The sequence below is a fragment of the Rhinopithecus roxellana genome, chromosome 1 (genome assembly GCF_007565055.1).
Source record: "Rhinopithecus roxellana isolate Shanxi Qingling chromosome 1, ASM756505v1, whole genome shotgun sequence".
NCBI classification, from domain to species: Eukaryota; Metazoa; Chordata; class Mammalia; order Primates; family Cercopithecidae; genus Rhinopithecus; species Rhinopithecus roxellana.
In genome coordinates, this window is record NC_044549.1 from 82805849 (window position 1) to 82820643 (window position 14795).

At 37.4% G+C, this 14795-nt stretch overlaps 1 protein-coding gene and 1 non-coding gene across 4 annotated transcripts in view; both read right to left on the reverse strand.

The window, feature by feature from the left end:
* The window catches only part of FHIT (fragile histidine triad diadenosine triphosphatase), a 1520982-nt gene that overhangs the window by 1117793 nt on the left and 388394 nt on the right, over positions 1-14795 (reverse strand). The gene's annotated exons all lie outside the window — the stretch shown is intronic.
* LOC115892302 lies at positions 12563-12778 on the reverse strand. The gene has a single exon (XR_004052195.1). It is a non-coding gene; the product is annotated as a small nucleolar RNA U3 (small nucleolar RNA).

The window sequence follows — 14795 nt, forward strand, 5'->3', positions numbered from 1 at the left end:
AGACGCAAGCACACCATGATAAGCAACAGAGAACGACACAGTGTTCATCCTTCTCTTCTTGTCCAAGGCAGGTAACTAACTATAGGAGAGCTCTGGGTAGAGTACATGATTGTTGCATATTTCTAAGAAATCAAGTTAATTTACAGTCTACCTCAATCCTGAAACACTAGGGTTAAGGCAAGTATGCATGTAAGTATTTCTGGTCATCAAGAGGGAGAAATAGCAGTGAAAAATAGAGCTTGGATATATATCTTAAAGACACACCACTGATTTCAAAATAGGGCAAGAGCACTTATGATTTAATATAATTTTGTTGGAAAATGTTAACTCTCTCCAAGGAAATACAGAGCTTAGCAAATACCTTGTAAATAATACAAAGGCATACTATAGTGTTTAGTAGAATCTTATTCACCCATTCTGATTTGGCCAAAAGTTAAATGAGACAAACAGGAGAAAAGTTTATTGATTAGGTAACTGATTAAAATTTTGATGAAAAGCAGAAGTAGTAAGTTCCAGAAATAAGAAATAAATCATGTATACCAACAAAGAGGAATGAAGGCATTTTATGCAATCCTGGGGAATAGATTTTCTTAGGTATTTCATAAAATCATTGACTCTAGGGCAGGAAAAAACCCTACACACATAAATCCACAACATTCTTTTTCCTGCCTCCACAGTTGTAAAGGCCCAATGATAAAACCTGTTTCCTAAGACTTCCCCAAAATGTGATTAAACACATTTTCTATTTTTTAAAAAACTTTTCTGCCATTTAATGTCATGTGATAATTTTCCCCATTGACTAACCAAATATGCTTCACTATTATATAAATCAATTCTTTCTTAATGCCACAAGTGAAAATGCAAAGATAGCTAATGGTTTTCTTCTCATAAAAATCACACTTTTGGCTTTTTCCTTTCATATATAATTAATCATATTTGTGACTATCTTCCAAACTTAGTTGAAATTTTTCTGAATCCTTTTAAAATCAGTACAAGAACTAGACATGTCTATACAGGTTTAATATGAAATAAAGAAAATGTTTTTCATTTTCTTGATTTATGTCTGAATTCAGCTTGCTCTTCATTAGTGCTACATAGCTGCCTTTTTATTCATTGTCCCCTATGACCCCCTGATCATTTTCCCTGAGGGTGCATATTTGTTCACTAGCTATGTTACAATCATGTGATCTGCTGGATTTTTTCTGATAGTCTACTCTAGATTTGTTCTAAATTAATAAATCCCATTATTTTTGGCTTCTACTACTTCTATTTATTAAATTCATTCTGAATATGAAGTTTGTATTCAAAGGAATTCATAATTCTTTACTCCAAGCTTGGTTCTAACAATGAATTTAATAAGAATTGTATATAATCAATATTTAAATAAATTAAGGGCAAATTTTGTTAAAATGTTAGTGTTCCAAGCTTTCCATTTCCCCACAAACTTATTTTTTTTAGCCTTTTCCCTTCATCCACTTTCAAAAAAAAAGAAAAAGATTTTTTTAGAAAGGTAGGCGTAAACTAAAAAAAAAAAAAAAAAAAATTAAGGCTGCAGACTTAATAGAACTACCATAGCTATTTAAGGGTAAATGATTAAGAGAGAGAGAGAGTACCTGGCTTCTGAGCAGAGTGCAGAGAGAAAGATCACCAGGAAGAAGAAAGATAACAGGCGATTTTAAGGACTGTTGCTATGCATAAAATAATTTTCAAAATTCTTGGAGAGGTAAAACTAAAATTTAGAATTATTCTTTAATTATTTCACTTGTGATGCTATCTTAAGATTGAACCACATGGGGCCCCAGGATTTATTTAGGTTATACAAATATCCACCAATTCTGATGCTGATTCTTTTATATGTAGACTTCAGTTACCTTTACATGTCATAAACACACTCACACCAGAAACAAACTTGATCATCCCATAAATTTTCAAGAGCTCTCAGCCTGCTGTAAATGAAATTTCACCATTAACTCACAGGTCGATGTCTGGGACAACCTCAAAGACTACTTGAGTAATTAATAAATTTATATGAAAACATTGCAGTGAAAATGTCTGTCAGTGTCAAATACATAAAAGATGCACTAAAAGGTAATGGCTGATACATAGTAATGCAGTTTTAAACCATTGCAACATATCTAAACAAAGGTATAAGAGAAAAATAAAAGAACAACCTTGTAACTTGTGTGATAAGCCTCTTACATAAGATTATTAAGAAAGTCATAAGCACTTATGGCTTTATTACTTTTCTATACAGGTAGATTGCCCAGAAAAATGTGGACATAACCTCAACTGGAATCTGAGGGTTCTGCATGTCTTTTCCAGTTGAGCTACATTGTTAGAGAGCAACATGACGTAAATACAGCATGCCCTATTCTTAAGGGAATACATAAAATTTTAAAACCTGAAGCCAAATTAAAAGGTTATCACCCTTATGCCTAATGTGTTATATATTTGTAAATGATACCTGTCTCTAAAAAAGATGTACCACAAAGCAAGAGCAAGTGTGAAAGAATAAGAGAGAATAGAGGAGTTAGAAACACATTTACGTATGTAGCAAACAAAAACTTCAATACATTTCCAGGGATCTAAATAACCTATACACAAATATAACAAAGTCATATCCTAAGGGAGAGAATTTGAGTTCTAAAGCTGGAGCCTAAGGCAAATGTTGCATATAGTCAAACTTACCATTGAAGATCACTTTAATTACCTGTGGGGTGCAAGTTACATTGCTTTGTGTATTCAAGACTGACAGTGAATATTTGAGAAAAACAGCTGAGTTAGAATAAAGAAGGAAGCAAAGAAAAGTCGACCTACAGATATTTGGGTATTCAAACAACCTCTTCTTTAAGAAACTAGCAAATCTCCACCTCTGAGTTTTTATCAGGTAGGTGATGAAGTGTAAAGCTGTAAACCCTCCAACAGGGCTTATTCCACTGTTTTAATATTCACATTTCATAACTTTAACATATGCATTAATGGATGTATTTGTCATTGTTAAGATTAAATAAGATAATCTTTCTTTTTTTTTTTTTTTTTTTTTTTTTGAGATGGAGTCTTGCTCTGTCACCCAGCCTGGAGTGCAGTGGCGTGACTCAGCCCACTGCAACCTCTGCCTCCCAGGTTCAAGCAATTCTCCTGCCTCAGCCTCCCAAGTAGCTAGGATTACAGGTACGCAACAGAAGGCCCAGCTAATTTTTGTATTTTTAGTAGAAATGGGGTTTCACCATTTTGGCCAGACTGGTCTCAAACTCCTGACCTCAGGTGATCCACCCACCTCAGCCTCCCAAAGTGCTAGGATTAAAGGCGTGAGCAAGGAGCCCAGACGATAATCTTATTTAATAGGCAAAAGCATCATCCACAGGGTCTAGTCCAGAGCAGATACTCAATAGTGTGCTACATTTTAATCTAACTCTTGTTTCATCAGACCCACAAACACATTGCTCTTTAAAATCCTGTAGAGAAGAATATGACAAGCTGCACCTTTTCTTTCCAAGCTGACGTTTCCAGTTAGGGTACCTCTGAACAGCTGTTGCTTGCACATTTTAGGCATGGCGAAGATCTACACCTGGTGCTGGGTCCTAAGTGGGCATATGGTGAATCCACTGCATACAGAAGCACTTCTTATGCTTGGATCACATTTCAGAAGATTGGACACCTGATTGGGACTACCCTTTCCAAAGCCTTAACAGCACATCAGGTTCAAATCACAGGGCTATCAAATGAGGAAAGCCCCTTTCTTTTCCAAAAAAAAAAAAAAAAAGCATCCCTATCAACTCTATCAGGAAAGCACATGAACTCATGTTATCCATTCATTCTTACCTTGGAAAATACATCCACAAGCCCCTTTTACTGACACTTACAGTAGGATGCCACAAAAATTCAGAAACTGGAATTCTTTTCCATCCCTTCTCCTTTCCTTCCTCCCTTTCTTTTTTTCTTCTTCTTTACCTTGAAATTTCTGCCTATGGTAGAACCACCGGAAGAAGGAAAGTCAAATGAATTTTCCTATTAGTCGACATTTCTGTGATACACTCATTTGTTTGGTCCCCACATGAACTCCCTCCAGGGTATTCCTTTATGGGAATAAAATATGCCAAATGAAATAGAGAACTCGAGGCACAATTTTATCCTTGACATATGTAGAGAGAATATTTTACTCCTGGATTTATGGTGTAATGCAACTGAGCCACTTTCTTTTCCTCTTTCCCCTAGTTTTCACTTCCTACTCATTGCTGCACACCATCACAAATTTATGGAGTACCAATTGCTGTGGCCTCTAGGTAGCTCCCAAATGATCGAATCCAGACATCATTGTCTTCAGTTCCCCTTTGGCATTAGTCTATTTTCCATCCCTCTTCCTTTATTGAAATCTGCTTCCAATTATTTTTCATAAGATGGTTTAGCTTTCTTTTCTTCCCTTTAAGTTGAATCTCTTTTATTTCTACCTTTCATTTCTATGCCCTCCTGGGCCTTAAGCACAGTTCCTCTACATTTACATGGGTTTTCATTTAGAAACTCTTGAGGACTTTACTGTCAAACTGTACTTTCTAAGATAATTTTTTTGCAATTTTAACTAAAAGGAGATTTTTAGACTTTTGGAATGCCAGGGCTCCAGGTCTCAGATCTCAGCTATAACTTTTATCAGTTTGCAAGATGATGACTAGAGTTACAGCACATTCTTTCAACCCATGCCAAACACTTCAAAGATGGCCACCCTTCAACCCCTGAAGATTTCAACTCAGTGTTTTCAGAAAATTGGAGATCCAGGCTTTGGAGTCAGACAGACATGGGTTCAAATGCAGCCTCTGGCACTTAATTTGAATACAACCTAGAGTAAGTCATTTAACTTTCCTGAGCTTTGATTTCCTTGTCTGAAAAACGAGACTATAAATACTTACCTCACTATATTGTTATAAAGATGAAATGAGGTAATCTTTGTAAAATACATACAATGTCTAGCAAGTGGTAAGCATTCAAATTGGTAGCCATTTTTTATTGTTATGAGTTAAAATTTTGTATATAATGGATTTTTTTTTCAAGAAAGGTCACCAAGCTGACCTTAAGTAGATGTTACTCCCAAATACCATCCAGTTCCATGTCTACATACTTGAGAAGTTACTAAATACTTTGAAATTGAAAACTAGGGACAAACATAGCTTTGAAACCAAAGGAATAGGTAATCAGTTATGAATTTGGATATAATATTAAGAGCCTCTATTCTCAGAAAATACATTCCTTTTAAAATATATTTACTATAGCTGCCCGTGGAGACTGAATATTTTTATTATTAGTTGCAAAACCGTCTACTGAAAGGGAAAACCATGTAATTATAACTAGATTTTCACATGTTAACCTTTTATATAAGAGAAGAACAAGAAGTAGATATTTGGTAAGAGACTGGGAAGAAGAGGAAGAGAAGGGAGAGAGGGAGAGACAGAGAATGAGAATGAAATCAAAGAAATTTGACAAGGAATACTATTTGGCTTTTGGCCCTTCCGTGTACCAATGTAGATGTGTGATTATACCATTTAGGATTGTTGTCAATTCTTTCCATAGGAACAGACTGAACAATGGGACATCTACCTCTCAACACAAAGAATACAATTGTCGTTTCCTTACAGGACTTTTATTAATACAAAAATGAAATATATATATATATATATATATATATATATATATTATGATTTCAAAAATAAAGCCAAATATCTAAGTAAAACCATGAAAATAATTAGGTCTAATCCAACAGAGTACGTGAGGTTTTTACTTTGGAAGATAAGTAAATTCTTTCAGAGCATGAGAATGAAAAATTGATTGATTATGATCTCTAAAAAGAGCAGTCTGATTTACTTTGGTATCAAACGGACCTGCTTCTAAATGCCATTTCTGTCATTTCCCTGTTGGGCAAATTTCTTATCTATGTGTTTGGAGTCTTCACCCTTAAAATAGGTATGAAAATAGGTAGAAAATAGGCTTGTCATGCTTTCTCTCTCTCTCCCTATATCCCATGTCTCTCCAAGGAGCAATTCCTAATGCAGTTGGCCAAATTCAAGCATAATCAGTCTTATTTACTAAGTGGCAGGGTCACTATACAACAAAGGTTCCTTCCCCCACTTCTACTTCTTCTCTTCTAAGTTGAAAAAACTCTGATCCCTCAGGTCAGGCTATTTCCTTCCCTGTCTCCTGCCTTCTTTCCAACTTGAGGTAATAGCATCCATGAGCCAAGGCGATGTCAGGGATTCTTGTTTTTATCCCAATACTTTCATTCTTCCCCATCGCCTCACAGGCCCCCATTCAGAATTCTTAAGCATGCTATTTGTTTGAGGGGGCATTTAGAAAGTCCCATTTAAGACCTCTGCCAGCTCTAATGTTATCTCTTCAGAGAGGCCTTCCCTGACTATCCAATCTAAAGTACCTACCTTTATCAGTGTTCTACACTGGAAGGTATTGGGCACGGGTGCAACTAATAATAAAGTGAGTGGTACTTTGTTCCCATTTCCATGTCAGGGTCTTTATGCCTGCACTTCTCTCTCTCTCTCTCTCTCTCTCTCTCTCTCTCTCTCTCTCTCTCTCTCTCTCTCTCTCTCATGCTCTGCATCTTTAAATCACTAAGGTCTCAGCTCTAATGTTATCTCTTCAGAGGCCTTCCCTGACCATCCAATCTAAAGCAGCTTCCTTATTCCTACTAACTCACTCCATTACATTTATCTTTTATTTTGTTAATAACTCTCATTGCGTCCCATTACTTTCTTCTGTATTTGCTTGTTGCCCATCCCTACCTCTTTCCCAAACACACTTATTAAAACACCATGAAGACAAAAAGGTATTGGTGCTCACCACTTGTTTATCCAGAGCCAGATGCCTGTCCAAAGTAGATGCACACCTGCCAAGTCCTATGCCTAACCAGGTCCAATGAATCCCTTTAGAAAGCTCTTCCTCTCAGCTGACCCAGAACACCAGCTGCTATACTGGTGTATAGGCTTTCACACTTTCAGACAAGGTGTCTTTATGTTATAAACTTATTTTCTCTAAGCAGAATTTATATAACCTACTCATTATTTTGAATAGGATCTTATTCAGTATACCTTATTGGTATTTTTCAGTAAACCTTGGTATAAGGCGCACAGCTAAGTGAATGCCCCCACATACCTGCAAGAGAGTGGCTAGATGCCTTTCTTACCCACAGGGATGGTTTCAAAGAAACCTTTTACACTCACTCCCATATACACACATACACAAAGGAAAGCTCACGTTTGCATTCCAGATCATCTCCAGGAGGAGGGAGAAGAACTACTCTTTTAAAAGAGCAAACCTAAAATTATAATGCTCTTGAAAACACTGGCAGTTAACATTTACTGTGAAGAAAGCCACAAACCCAGACCAAAGATAGCTGAGTGGCATCTTAAATTGAAGATAGTTTTTAAGTCAGAGCTTAGAAAGTCTCTTGCAAATCTATTTAATTCCCCCACAGAATAAAATATGGTACAGCTTCTCAGGAGGTCCGGTAGAGGCTTTCCTCTAGCATTAGAATAGATCCTTCTTTGATCAAGGATTAGATGAAGTCATTGGTGTGAATTTACTAGGCATATATTTTTTCATGTATAACAGAATATGTCAACACTGGAATCACACTCAGTACTAAGATGCACACACTAAGAGGTTCAGGAAAATGAGAATGACTCCCAGCTTCCACCTCACATTTACTAAGAGGTATGTATTCATTGAGGGGACTGTCTAACAGAATGGCCTATATTATTTAAATCAGTACTTCCTACTCTCACTTTTTTGGCCAATTCTGTGTGATTAAATTGGCAAAAGTTCAATGTACACAAGATGCAACTCAATTATATTTAAGATCACTCATTTATGTCATAAAGTCTTTCTCAATAAACAAAAGATGCCAGTCCTACAGAACTGTATCATTTCACATAGACCTCATTAAAGCAGTCTATCAACAATATAGACAGATTATTATATTCAGGGACGTTCCCTCAAGAATCACCTTAGAAGTTTAATTTTAAAAAACAAAATGAAACAAGCAAACAAGCCAATACTGAGTCTTTCTATGGTATAGTTAAACTTATAATATTTTATACATATTTTTTGGAAGAAGCCTTGATATAAATCCCAAGAAAAGGAAAAAAGCAAAGTACACATTTCTGTAAGTGTAGTGATGATTAATTTTATGTATCAACTTGACTGGGCCATGGGGTGCCCAGATATTTGGTCAAACTTTATTCTGAGTGTGGCTGTAAGGGTGCTTTGCACACATTTTTAATATTTAAATCAATAGATGTAGTAAAGCAGATTGCCCTCCCTAATGTAGGTGGACTTCATCCAATCAGTGGAAGGTCTGATTAAGACAAAAAAAGCTGACCCTCATGCAAGAAAGAGGAAACTCCTCTTACCTGATAGTCATCAGCTGGGACACTGGTTGTGTCCTGCCTTTGGACTCTAACTGAAACACTGGCTCTTCCCGGGACTCAAGCCTGTTGACCATTGGACAGAAACTACACCAATGGGTCTCCTGGGTCTCTAGCTTGCCAATGCCAGATCTGGGGACTTGTCAGCCTCCATAGTCACACGATCCAACTTCTTATAATAAATCTCTTTCTATACATATGGATACACACATCCTACTGATTCTGTTTCTCTGGAGAACCCTGACTAATACAAGCATTAAACCCAAATCAAAACCCAAATACAAGTATTAAACCCAAACCTAAATCCAAAGATGAACAACTTTCTTCATCAGGTTGGCACCTAACTGCATGTCTCTTTACGAAGTATGTAATATTTTTTTCATGAGCTGCCGTATGTCAATGTCATTCCATCAGTCATTCTAGAACTCTTTTAGGCACTTAAAACTTTGTTTATTATATTAAAATTTAATGTATCAAGAAAGGATATAATGAGACTAAACCGAAAAGAGTAGTTAGTAATGACAAATATAAGGCAGTCTTGAAATAAAGAAATATTCCACTGTAATCTCAGTAGTTTGGGAGGCCAAAGCAGGAATGCTGCTTGAGGCCAGGAGTTTGAGACAAGCCTGAGCAGCATAGTGAGACCCTATGCCCTAAAATTCAAATTTTTTCAAAAAAGAAATATTCCATTTTTTCAATAAAAATATTAAACAAGTTTCAAAAGGCAGAATGGCCAGTTTATACATATAAACATGTAGGGATATGAAAAATGTAGCTAAATATCTACCTATACTTTTTATTTCATTAATTTAATTGGATGTTTAAAAACATGCACTTTACTCAAATTCTTATGTGAGCATCTCAACACATGCTTTCTTCAAATTCTGATGTGAGTATCTCCACCATATAAGAGCCTCCTTTTTAGCCCTCCAACTGAGTTTTCTTCCCTTGGTTCAAGACAGGACACTCCTTGAATCATGTATGATGGTGTTTCTGAAAGTTATCTCTAAAGGCACAAGTATCTATTTATATAATATTAGCAGCTTTTTCTTCTAAATAAAAATATTTATTTGAACAGGTATATATTTTGATGTCTACAATGTATCTGTCTCTTGTATTGCTTTTTAAATAGATTTTCAAAATCGCTGTTTGGAACAACATCCGACACTTGGAATTGTGAAGTCATAGCCCCTGGAATCATGACTAACTGTTCGATGTCCTTGCTCCTCTTTTATGGATCCTAGCAGAAGACCTTCATGAGCACCCAAAGCAAACCTTGGGTGAAGCCACTTCAGCCCATTGTGACTTTGTAAAGCAGTACTTGAAAGGACCCAAATATAAAGCAAGGTCATCTCTTCTGAGGGATAATAAATTCAGGGGAAAGCAAACCTCACCTTTGTATTTGAGGATATGTGGTATATTTTAGGGCAATTCTGCCTTTAAGATAAAGTGCCAGCTGACTTAATGGCAGTTGTGATCTCTGTTTCATTTCCTCTTTTATCTAATGATCCATTAGTTAGTAACCCTGCAAATCCTAAAAGAAACATAAGTACTCTTTCTTTGCAGTGTAATCACCAACAATAAAGACTTATATTTTGCATTAACATTCAACTGCAATGTATTTAAATGTTCCACATACAGAAAAACACCTGATTTTTCCCAAGATTTGTTAAACATAGTCCCTTTGGTGTCCTTAGTAACACTGCAAAGATGTCTTCATATAAAACTTAATTTGAGTCCTGATTACCTTACTGTGAAAAACCATAAACACCAAACAAAGTAAGCATAATATCCAAATACCTAAAAAATAATACCCAGGTTGAAGGAAGTATAGATACTCAGATTCACCAGTGGGACTAGAATGTAAACTTCTCATGTTTTGATTCCTCCAAATCATCCGGCCACCTGGGTATCATATACTACAAGCATGTAGTAACACTGATTAGAGTAAGCTCAAATGTTCCAACACCAGGACATTTCAAGGCCACATCAGACCAACTATATTTTTCACTTCCTCTCCTTCCCTAACTTTTCTCATACAAAGTTTCTTGTATTTCCTTTGGCACTTAGTAATACTTACATGCATCTTCACTGTCTTATTCAGTGTTTCTAGGTTTGGAAGGTGTATCACTTGGGATTGCTTTGAGCTGCATTAATTGCAGTCTAGCTAACCAACAGCCCAATAGTGATTTAAATACAGAAAGCTTTCTTTTCTGGATATGCATGTGTGCGTGTTTTGTTTTGTTTTTCATGCAACAAGATGTCTGAAGGTATAATCTGACACTGAACTGGTATCTCATGGTGTCATGAATGCCCCAGGTTTCTTCTATTTTTTTTTTTTTTTTCTCTGCTGTCTTTCAGTGAGGGTTTCACTTTCATTGTCATAGATGGCTGCTGGATCTCCAAGTTTGACACACTCTACCTAGGCAAGAAGAGGGGAAAGGCAAACGGGAAAGAGGATACCAGCCAAGTCAGTCCCTTTCTAAAAGCTTTCCAGAAAGTTCCATTCAGTGACTTCCACATACATCTGCCCAGCAACAAATGGGTCATACAGTCTTTCCTAACTGTAAGAGAGTGTGGGAAGCTGGATATGAGCTGAGCATTGCTGCTCCAAACAAAATAAGATTTCTGTTAGGAAAGAATGGATGGAAAGTGGATCTTAGGAAGGGAACAACCAATGCCTGCCAAACACAAGTATCTGTGGTGAGCAGACATGGCTAAGTCCTCTACATATCTAGGGAGGTTCAGGGAATTACTCAAGATCACTTCTGTGCCAGTCATCTCATTTGCTTTCATTTCCTCATCTCTGAAATTTCCTACTATAGTATTCCTCTTATACCACCATTTAGAACTGTTACGGTTTTCTGTTCTTAACCCAAATGTGACAAAATGTATTCTCCTTATTCTCTGATAACAAAACCCAAATTCTGATGGGAAGTGTGTGCTTAGCCTTGGATAATGAATAATGACTGGTCTAAGCCAATCATGGCAATGCTATTTTCTTTTGCCATTGATTGGTATTCAGTAGTAGGCATGTGACCGAGATCTAACCAATGAGCGGAAATACACTGGGGGGCTCATGAAAGATTTTCACCTTTGGTAAAAAGTCATAGTTGCAAGAGGAGAAAGCCTTTTCTTCATATGCCTCTTCTTTCCTGTTTTAGATGCTGTCATACTAACGCTTTGTGCTTAGAGCTGTAGAAGCCATCTTATGACCATGAGGCAATAGCCAAAAGAGGAAAGAGCTTGAATATGAAAGACACTGGGTCCTTTATGACATCACTGAGTTGTCAAACTAACTATGAGATCCTCTACCTCCTGTTTTCTCATAGTAATAAATATCCCTATGATTTCAGCACTATCACTTTAATTTTCTGATACAGGCAGCTGAAAGCATTCAGAACTCACATGCTATCTTAACATCATCTTCCATGTGTTATGGGCCAAGAGTACGTTCAAGAGTAACTACAAAACTACATTCATTGTTGTATCCCTGTGGCACTCCCTTAGGGTTCTAGTGTTCTGTAGTGTACTTTCCACAGCCTAGAAGGATATATGTTTCCCTCTCTCCAGCCCTAAGGAACTCTTAATTTAAGACTGACAAGATGAATGAGTTAGAATGAGGGTGAATCCGATCCAAAAGAAGTAACAACAAGCAAGAAAAGCAAGGAACCTTGTAAACACCCATGTTATGGAGTGTGAGAGTGTAAGCTTAAGGAGGCTTTTATTTTGGGGAGAGATGCATCACCTCTGTTTGAATGAGAGAAATTAAGTTGTAATTATGATGGTGTTTCAGTTAAAGTATTTGATGTAGAGGACAAGGAGACCATTCCCAAATGTTATTTAGCAAAGAATATGGAGGAGAGGCAGAAGACTGTGATGGAAAATGTTCAGAGGCCATCAACCAAAATGGTAATGCATTTGAGGCAGATAAAGGTGCTTCTTGCTAGACAGAGGTGGGGTGAGCCCTAACATACGTCTTCAAAATTGCAAAAGGCACAGATTTGGGGGGAAAAGGGGGTGGATTCACCAAATCTCAGAATAGCAGAATGGCAATAACCCTAATGCAAGGCTTCCAGTCTTCCTCAGTTTAACTCCTTTTGCATACTGCAGCCAAAGAGATTTTTTAAAAAATGAAGATCACTCAGACTGTGTCCTCTTCCTCTTAATCTCCCCAAAGGAAGAAAAAAACAATCATCAATGGCAAAGGGCAGTTGTAGTGAAGCAACACCAAGAACCAGCTTCCTGCTCAGGAGAGAACACTGCATATCTTCCTGTAGTTTCCATGCTCTACACACTTGGGGAAACTCCTTTAAGTAATGAACCACAGAAATGACCCCTGAAAGTATAGTCTTCAAAGTGATCTTTTAAAGATTCAAATATTTCCTGTTCCCCCACTGCCCAGAGATCTTCAGTGGCTCACTACTGCTTCCATGATAAGATCCTCAAAGCCTGTCACAATCCACAAGGCCTTCATCGTCTGCCCCTGCCTGCCTCACTGTCTTTATCTCCCACCACACTCTGCCTTCTCTACGCTCCCACCTGCCATCTTCTTTCAGGGCCTGGACCCTAATGTACTCTCTCAGGCCTCAAAACCATGTAACATCCTGGACTTCCTCTTCACTGGTCTAATGCCTACTCTCATACTTGGCTTCTGAGATTATACTTCACTCCACGTGGAGATTATCCTCAACCATGCTCCACTCCAAAACCAGGTTACCTTCCCAATGTGATATACTTGCCCTAGCACTCTGCTTCCTTTTTTATAATACTCATCATGCTTGTGATTGACTGACTCTCTTCTCCTTTACATTCTAAGATCCATAAAGGCAAGGACCATGTCTGTCTCTTTCTGATGTATAATAAGCCTCAATATACATACAATTAATGGTCAGGTATAATTTACCATTGTGTAGATGCCATCTTGGGAGGGGGGCTTCTGATAGTTCAAGGGCATGTATGAAAAACAGACTCATGGTAAAATAATAAGAATATAAAAAAGTTACTCAGAGTGGTTTAACGGCTGGGAATATACCTTTTACTATTTTACTTAGACATCAACGGAAAAATCAGTGTCCTCCCTATCATGTTCCATGATTTTGTACAACTGAGTTTAGAGCACAAGCTAAGGTATCAGACAGCATTTGACAGCCCAGCTTCACTACTTATCAGCTGTGTGAGGTGATATAATCCCTCTAATCCCTATAAACCTTAGTTTCCTCATCTTTAAAATGGGGATAATGACAAAAGCTTTTCAATAAGGGTTTGTGAGGATTAAATGAGATAATACATAGAAAACTTTCATCCCAGTGTTTGCCACAGAGTTAGCATACAATAAATGTTAGCAAGAGTTCTTTATTGTTCTGCCCATCAACATCTGAGGCAGAATATAAATACATCTGGTGCTGGTGCTGGGCCTGGTGGGATGCCAAAGTGGGAGGATTGCTTCAGGCCAGGAGTTCAACAACTCCTGTTGTGGGCAACAAAGCAAGACTCCATCTCTACAAAAAAATGAAAAAAAAAAAAAAAAAATAAGTGGGTATAATGATGTATGCCTGTAGTCCTACTTACTTGGGAGGCTGAGGCAGGAGGATCAACTGAGCCCAGGAGTTCAAGGCCGCAGTGAGTGATAATCATGCCTCTATGCTCCAGCCTGGGCATAAGAGCAAGATTCCATCTCTTAAAAAGAAAAATAAGTCAACTGGATCACTAGCCTGTAAGAGTTTAACAATTGTTAGGTAGTATTACTATGGGTGCTATTGTTTTTGTCATTTGTGGCAAAAAGTACTAGCGCTCACCTGAATACACGACTTCCTTATGATCAGGTATGTTCCTGTTTGTCTTGGCCACTACTCCAGCCCAGTGCCTAGCATGGTGCTTGACACATGGTGTGTATGCAACGAACACTTAATGAGTACTTAAAGATCTAACCAATACGATAATGCAGATTCTCTTGTAAGCAAATGAATAGAGAAAGGCAGTATTCTGCAGAGAAGGAAACAGGAAAAAAGAACAGGCTTGATTTTACTAAAAAGAAAAACACATTTTTAAGCAGTAAAATTAGAAGTTCCCACTTCAAGGCCACAAAATAGATAACTCATTGAAAATTGTGTGCTACAACATGGTCAAAGCAGAGGCCCATAATGAAGGTAGCAGCATTCAGAACCATCACATCTATGGTCAACTTTCAGACCCTGAAAGTCGATTAAAACATTCCAGGGAACTGCTGCACTTTCATTCTAAAGGAAGATTCTGAACTTTGTTCACATATTACACCCATTCATATTGCTTTGTCTACCAGTGTGGCCTTTTATGAAGTGAGGGCTTCTTTCTTCTACCTTGCTCCATGACAATCAAAGCCAAAATGCCTTC